We start from the raw sequence: 7,549 nt of genomic DNA, 5'->3' as shown, positions 1-7,549 counted from the left end.
TTTCATTTGATATGTAATGCTACACTTTGCTTTGCTTGGTACTTTGGTGTGTAGCCTACATCCCAAGGAGAACACAAGTGACTGTGGGTCACATTTGTTTGGTAGCAGGCCTGGCTGCAGATCATCATTCCAGCTGTCCACAGAGGATATGTAGCTGGCTGGCATATAACCATCTCTGCCTTGTAAATTGAGGTCTCCTTTATCACATTGTTTCACAGCAGAGATAAGTGTGTCCTGCAAACACATTTCTGTGCATCTGAATCTTTTTATGGATTTGCTTTGACTGCTTTCCTTCCTTTTTTTGTGTTTGCTTTCCACAGTTATCCTGGGGAACACATTTTCTGGAAGGAATACTCACCAAGTGTGAATTTAGCATGAAAACACATTTCAGACTCATAATAACAGCCACTTACATCACAAAATAATTTCAGAAAGTTACACTCACCCACTTGGGAACAGAAACACATCACATCATCAGAATACCAACATCGTCCAAAGAACTGGACACAAATGAGACACAAAGCACAGATTATTCCAATAAAGTATTTAGCAAATAAGTCTGAGCAATAGGTCCATACATAAATATTGTGATTTCTTCTCAGATAATCTACAAAGATAAATGATTTAGCTATGTGTCAGATTAATTATTCAGCCAAATACTTGGAAAATAAGTGAGATGCAAACATCTGCTCTTAAAGAAGTCCTTTTAATCAACTAATCTTGTCAGCTTCTGACATAGGAAAAATGGAAAGAGAATGAAGCATAACAGTTTCTACCTGAGGAGCATTGATTATATGTCAGCAACATCCTTGTTTTAAATCTGGAGAAGAAGCCTTTGAATGCTAGTAACTTTCTTAAACCTAGCTTTGAGTTTGTAAAATCATACATAGCATCAAGATGCTACATCTCAAAAGTTTTGCAGGGATGCTCAAGGTCACAGTCAACATGTTTCTCAGAGAGATTCAAGAAATTAGCAAAATGGCATCTCATCTAGCTCCATTTGTTTCCTCTGTTGGATCACAAAATGTATTTCCCTCTTCTTACACCTTTCCTGAGTTACATCACAGCACCCCATTAAGGCAAATATGAATACATCTAATGACTCTCTCTTTCAGAACCACATTGAAATGCTTCTCCAAGAGAAGCAGCCTGCATCCCCCTTGAGCAATGAAGTCTGCCATCTGGTAGGTTTGTTCTTTGTAGTCATTTAGAGGATATTAAATCTTCTTTTGTATGCAGAGAATTAGGTGGTGGAGGGACTTGGCAATCTATTGAAGAAAAAAAAAAAGATGGAGAAAAAACAGTTCATAAAGGCATTGTGTCCAGAGAAGAATATTAGAGAGGCATTAAGTAGAAAGACAAAAGGCAAGCTAGCATCAGCTCCTTTGAAAGCTGTAAATCATTCCAACTCCTTGGGTGGTTGGTTAAGTTCATTGTTACTTGGGTAATTATTATTCTTCGTTAGAACCTAAGTTTCTAAACATATTTTGAAACAAAATCATCCAAAATGAGCTGCCAGAAAGACCCAATGGTGTGAAGGGGAGTCATGGAAAAAATATGTTCAAACAGAGCCTTTGAGGAAACCTGCAACTTTTCATTTACGTAGCTACATTGCTTATCTTTGGAAATTAGGGCTGTTTCAAGCTATTGTCTTTGGTTACTGAGTAAGTGTTGAAAGCAGCAGGCTCCTTGAGGGAGAGAGAGTCTCCAGACAAGGTTTCTGGTGTACCTTGGAGACTTTCACTGACCCTCTAACCTGGAGACTAATAGAGCAGGCTAATGCTTCCAAATCTGTTGTTTCAGCAGTGCCAGTGCCTGGGTGGAGGGCCCCTCTGTGAAGTGGAGGCTGTTGGCAGACTCTTCCAGCTGGAAGGATCAGGTAAATCCCAACAGAGTGCAGAGCTAGCAAATCTGTGGGCATGCTACAAATTCAGGAGATTTGGGCAGAGTCTGATTATCTAAAGCAAATGCATTACAGTCATTGATGGCATGGGATTGATTGATTGATTGATTGACTGATTGCAAAGACATTGCAGCTTCCAAAACAGGGATAACAACTCTAGAAGGTTTAAGCAGGGCCATAAACCTAAGTTAGATCCAAGTTAATTTTATTTTAGTGCTGATAGCTGTTGAGTCTTTAAGCATTCGGTTTGTATGTGAGGATACAAAAATCTTAAGAAGAGTGAGCTAGACAGTGTCACCACAAAGTGCAGAATAGCCCTGAAATTGAAACCCACTGTAGCACCTGCACTAGGGGAGGTGCCCAGTGCCACACAGAGCAGCCCTGAGCTAAGTTTTCTCAGTAGCAGCAGTCAGGGGTGGCATTTTGTGCCACCCTGTAGTCTCACATTGCAAACTCATCCAGACTTGCAGGACACAGCTGGCCCAGCCTCCTACCTGGGACTACATAGTCTCCTCAGGGCTCATGTAGGTCAGAAACTCTCTAAAAAGGGAATTCAACTGTTCTTGAACCATGGCAAAAATGCAAAAAGCCCTCACAAAAATACTGTACACTCCCAAGAAGTGCTGACCATGCACAGGGCAGCACCTACACCACAAAATTGATCCATGTAAGCCAGCTGGAACAACCAGATGTAAATTGGAGGAGCCCTCTGGCTCCCATTGCTACCTGTAGGAAAAAACAACCCTGTAATGAGCAGCAGCAGCAGCAGATTTCCAAACCCCTCCACTACTTCTCCAGATTCACAGTCAGTTTCCTACCAGACTCATGTGTCAGCAGGTCATAAAAAGTTTCAAGTCTCCTTTTCTTTTTCTGGCATTCTGGAAGGAGTTGTACTAACAATGAGCCACTGCTTGACAGCTCTGAATCCCAAGCTGTTGGGATACAGTGTGACTTCCAACATATTGCTTCCAGCCCCCACCACCCACGGGGAATGGCCTGGCAAGGGGAGAAGCACAGCCTGTTAGGAGGAGCCTTCCACAAAGAGATCCCTTATTCCCTGCACTCATGGCAAAGGCAGCACCCACCACCCATATCAGGCAATGCCAAGCAGCCAGTTCAGCTTCTGGCAGGTCAGGAGGTCAGAGGAATGGTGGTAACTTCACACATTTTGTGTGCTGCATGGCCCAAATCAAAGACTGCAGACCAAAAGATACCACAGCGAGAAACTATGGAGATTTTTTTTTTCCATCTTGAACTGCAGCTACAAACCCATGCAGGAAAGCTAACCCTAGGAGGCTGGAGGAGAAAGCAAAACATTAAACACCACCAACTGCTGTCATTGGATCTGGCTTTGCTCCAAGGTCTGGTGCAGCTGAGATTGATTAGGATATATAGTATCCTGGAAACAGTCAGTACCTTCAGCTGATTATAAAGCCATTTTAATTGTCTTGCCACCGCCATGGCAACCATACCCCTAACTACAGCCTCCAGGTGAGGAGATGGGCTGTTGGAGGACAGTCCAGTGCCTGTAGACCACATCTGATGATGATGCAGTGATTCAGACAGATAAAACCTTGCTTCAACACCAGAAGGGACCAAATTCAGAGAAGTAAATTAAGCCAGTACTGTAATACATGGTAGCCTATTATGATAGCCAACATTGAGCATAAACATTTAAATGGACATTTGGTATTATAGTGGGAGGCCTCCTGTTACAGCAGTCTCTGCAGATCTTATCCCATCAAGAACCCTGCAGTGCAGCACACCCACGTTGGGGTAGGCAGGGCCACATTCCCTGCGCAGCAGCAAGGAATGAAGATGTGTGGCCTTGGAAGCATATCAGGGAGTGAAGCTTGAGGAGGGGGAAAGTGCATAGGGGAGGATGGGAAAAGCATGTAAGCAGGAGCTCTGCAGCCAAGGAACAGCAGGTGTTTTAATAAAAAGTACCTCTTCTCCTTCCAGTAAGTTTTTGCTGTTTAATATCAGAATGCTTTATGTGATCCTTTGTTATTTCTCCAGCCTGAAGCTCAAAGAGCCCTGGCACCTGAAGCCTCTTTGATTCCTATGCTCAGTGCAAGTTAATACACCTCAGCTCCCCTGCTTCAAACAGAGCCCCAGCATGACCAGATTCTCTGACCCAAATGCCCTTGTACCAGGTGAGAACTGATCCTTTAGCTGCTGCCTGGTTTGTGTGAGAGCTGATCCTGCCATTGGCCAGCTGGTTTGTGCCTGTTTGGATTGAAGAGCTGTGCTGCCTGGGTTTTCCTTCATGATATGGAGCCATGCAACCTTATGTATTATGAGGTGCTTCACAAAAACAGCTTTTAAAATAATCAAATATCTGCAAATGAATTGGAAATGCTTCTTTCCCCGATCTCTGCAAGGACATTACTCAGTCAAATGCATCCAGAAAATTGAAGGACTGAGAATTTTCAATCAGGACTGGAGTGATTAATAGTCTTGGAGCACTCACGTGCTGACATGCCCACTGAACAACACGGTGTGACACCTCACAATTCACAATGAGAGGTGTGTCCAGCAGGGATAGCAATCCACAAAGGGGGGAGAGGTGGGAGAGGAAAGGCCAAATTTCCAGCATTAAATTCACAAGGTTAATAATGCCTTAGCATCATGCATATTCATCTGACTCCTTCACTTAAGCTGAGCCAGCTGTCCCTGCTTCTGACATTTTCCTACAACAGAGGCAAAAGAAATTGGTTCCTTTTAATCTATGGCAGAAAAGGTTTATGGTAAGAGATGCATGCTGTATACATGCTGTGTAGATGGGCAGTTGCCTCTGCTCAGCTGATGCACTGACTTATCAAGGCATGTGGAAACAGCAGGACACATGCCATGAAGAAGCAAGGTGAGAGCTGCATTGGAAAATGGACACCTGTGTGCAAGTGCTGCTGCAGACATGCAGCTCTGGAAATTGCATGTCCAGCCTGTGGGTCTTTGGCCATAATAACAACTCAGATTTTGGCTAAGGCTCAAGGCAGGGGCAGCTGGCACATGGGGGCTTGCACAGATCCTTTTCCCAAGATCCCAGAGGTCGGCACATGCATGAGGTGCCATCCTTGGCCTCAGCACGGGCACTTCTCACCAAGCATCTTGGCCATGAGTTTTCATCCGGATTTGGTGTACAGGATGAGTGTCCTTCCCACACCAGTCTTATCTGGATCTGAAAATGCAATCCCCTTCTCTTGGAGCCAGTAATTATTTCCATGGGATTAATTTTACAAAGACACCTATCCAATACTTGTGGTCTCCTGGCATAATTAATCATGAAATTAAATTCAGTCTGTGTAGTGTTCAGATCAGTTGCACAGGAATAACACTGGTTGACTGGCACTTATCCTGCTCATTATTGAGAGAGCTTTTGCCATACAGCCTATTTTAGAAACTGCAGTGGGCTTCAGAAACTACCAGTATGGGACTTCCAGGAGCCCACACAGAGGATATTCCACCCATATCCTCTGCTTTCCCAACTGGAGTCTGATCAATTTGCTCATGGAGCAAAGCGAATTTCCCACTTGAGACCTCAAGGGTTGGAAATAAAACTCCAAACTTGTCCTGGAGAGCACCAGGCAGATATTATTTGCTTCTGAATGTTTACTCTAGCTGCCATGGACACACCTTGAGCCCTACAATACTCTACAGGTCACTGTGGGTGTCAACAGAAGACAGAATGTCCCACAGTGCCCACCAGGCTGGGTGCAGCCTCTGAGGCCTATCTGCCACTTGAGACTAAACAGATCCTGTGGTGGAGACAGAAGCTTGCTCTTGTTTGGGGCCACAAAACCAAAATAAATTGTTTCCACAAAGCTCAAAATAGCTTTAAACCATTGTTTTCCTTGACAGTAGTCACTGTCTGTCTCTGCTCTCCACCTTGCCTTTTGCAGCTCATGGTGAAGCAGCTCGGGAAAATGCACAGGCAGACACTTGCTCATGGAGAGTAGAAGTGAAAGCAGGGGGAAAGTTCCTTGGAGGAATTGCACTCTCCCACAACCTCCTTGCACGATTCTGGTGTCCTTAGATACAGGTGGCAGAAGCAGTTTCTCTGGAGAACAGTGGAACAGCTTGTCCAGCCCCAGGTCTGAATCCTGCTCTGTCCCACCCAGCACCTGCACTGCACAAGGGGTATTCCCTGATGGGATACCTCCCTGATAGGGTGCACATGCACCCTACTATCTCCCTGGGGTGCTGGTGCCAAGGACACCTCCTGCAAGATTTCCTGCAATCCCAGTGTTACTGGGGAGTTGGTTTTAGTCTCCATAGGATAAATCTCCCCTTGCAGCTACTCTGTCCTCAGGCAAGAATAACTCAGAAGTTGAGGAACAAAACTGTCAGAAACAATTGGCCAGCCCATTGCCACGTGGGGTTCATTATCAGAACACTGATCTATACAGTGAAGTGTGTATATATTGAATATTTTGGATTAAACCAATAGCTATGTTTTATATACACTTACAAAAAGTGTATATAAAAAGCACAAAGTGCATAAAAGGTCACTGTTCAAGAGCAGCTTCCAAAGAAAGCCTACAAACTGGTTCTTGGGTGGCTGTTGGGTTGGAATTCATACCCATAACCCCAGCACTAGAAAAATTCCAGTAGATATACTCCCTGTGTAGAGTGTACATATGTTTACATATACATCCTTTGGAAGGAGCTGCTTTCACTCCCAAATGGGTTTCCTGGGCACAAGCACAGATCCTTCTCATCCACCATCCTGGGTGCACGAAGAGCTGACTGCAGCTGTGCCACCACTGTCCCACTGCCCCAATGGAATTACCTTCCACCACTGCCCACAGAAAGAGGCAGTCTCTTCCCTTAAATCAGCAGCAGCTGACATTTTCACCCCCACCAGCCAAGCATGAATGACCCTGAAACGCAGACTGAGCTCCTTATTTCCTGACAACTTAAGACAGAGCAGAGGAGATTGAAGCAGAGGTTACACACTGCTCCCTCCTCACCTGCAGCTGTGTTTCCCCTGGATGCTCCATGCACCTTGAGCCATCCATGGATGCTGGCATTTGTTTTGCAGGACCTCCCATGAAACAAATGCTGGAAGGGTCTCCCCTGGTTGACACCCATCTCCCATTCAGTGTTCCCATGCTTGTGTGCTTGTGCTGGAAGCACCACTCTCAGGAAAAAGGCACTAAAGGAAAGGCCTGTTCCAGCAGCCGTGGCGCATGTCCCTCCTTTGAGCCTGCCAGCGAGGGGACCCCATGGGCTGCACGTCTGCAGGCTGAACCCACAGCTCCCATTGCTGGATGTGCAGAGGGAGGGAGGCAGATCTGCTCCCCCCTCTCATTCCTCTGCACCCGAGTTTGACGCCCAGCATCAAAGGATGCCCAGCAGTGGGAGGACCGTGCTCCTTTGTACATCCACATTCCTCCACCACTGCTCCTCAGGCTGCTGCCACCAGTGTGACTTCTGCCACTGCGTCTGTTTTGTGCCTCTATCCGCAGCATCACCAATACTTGCAGAGCTGCAGATGCCTCCTGCCAGCCTGTCTGCAGTGAGCCCCTGGCAGGGGGGAGCCCCTTACCACAGCCCTGGCACAGACTGCTGCCAGCCCCAGCTCCGCAGCCCCTGGGGACAAGGTGGTGGCATGCTGCGCGCCGCAGAGCGTGTCCCTGCCGC

The 7,549-nt window shown here is 46.0% G+C and overlaps 1 long non-coding RNA gene across 1 annotated transcript; it reads left to right on the top strand.

Annotated features, from left to right (window-relative positions):
* The first annotated feature begins 890 nt into the window (after positions 1-890).
* LOC120503861 lies at positions 891-4,045 on the top strand. The gene is made up of 3 exons (XR_005627864.1): positions 891-1,184; positions 1,804-1,879; positions 3,923-4,045. It is a non-coding gene; the product is annotated as an uncharacterized LOC120503861 (long non-coding RNA).
* The last annotated feature ends 3,504 nt before the right edge of the window (positions 4,046-7,549 follow it).

This window comes from Passer montanus, unplaced genomic scaffold, assembly GCF_014805655.1.
Source record: "Passer montanus isolate IOZ18808 unplaced genomic scaffold, ASM1480565v1 scaffold27, whole genome shotgun sequence".
Classification (NCBI taxonomy): Eukaryota; Metazoa; Chordata; class Aves; order Passeriformes; family Passeridae; genus Passer; species Passer montanus.
Note: the sequence above shows the minus strand (reverse complement) of the source record. Positions and strands in the feature narration are given on the sequence as shown.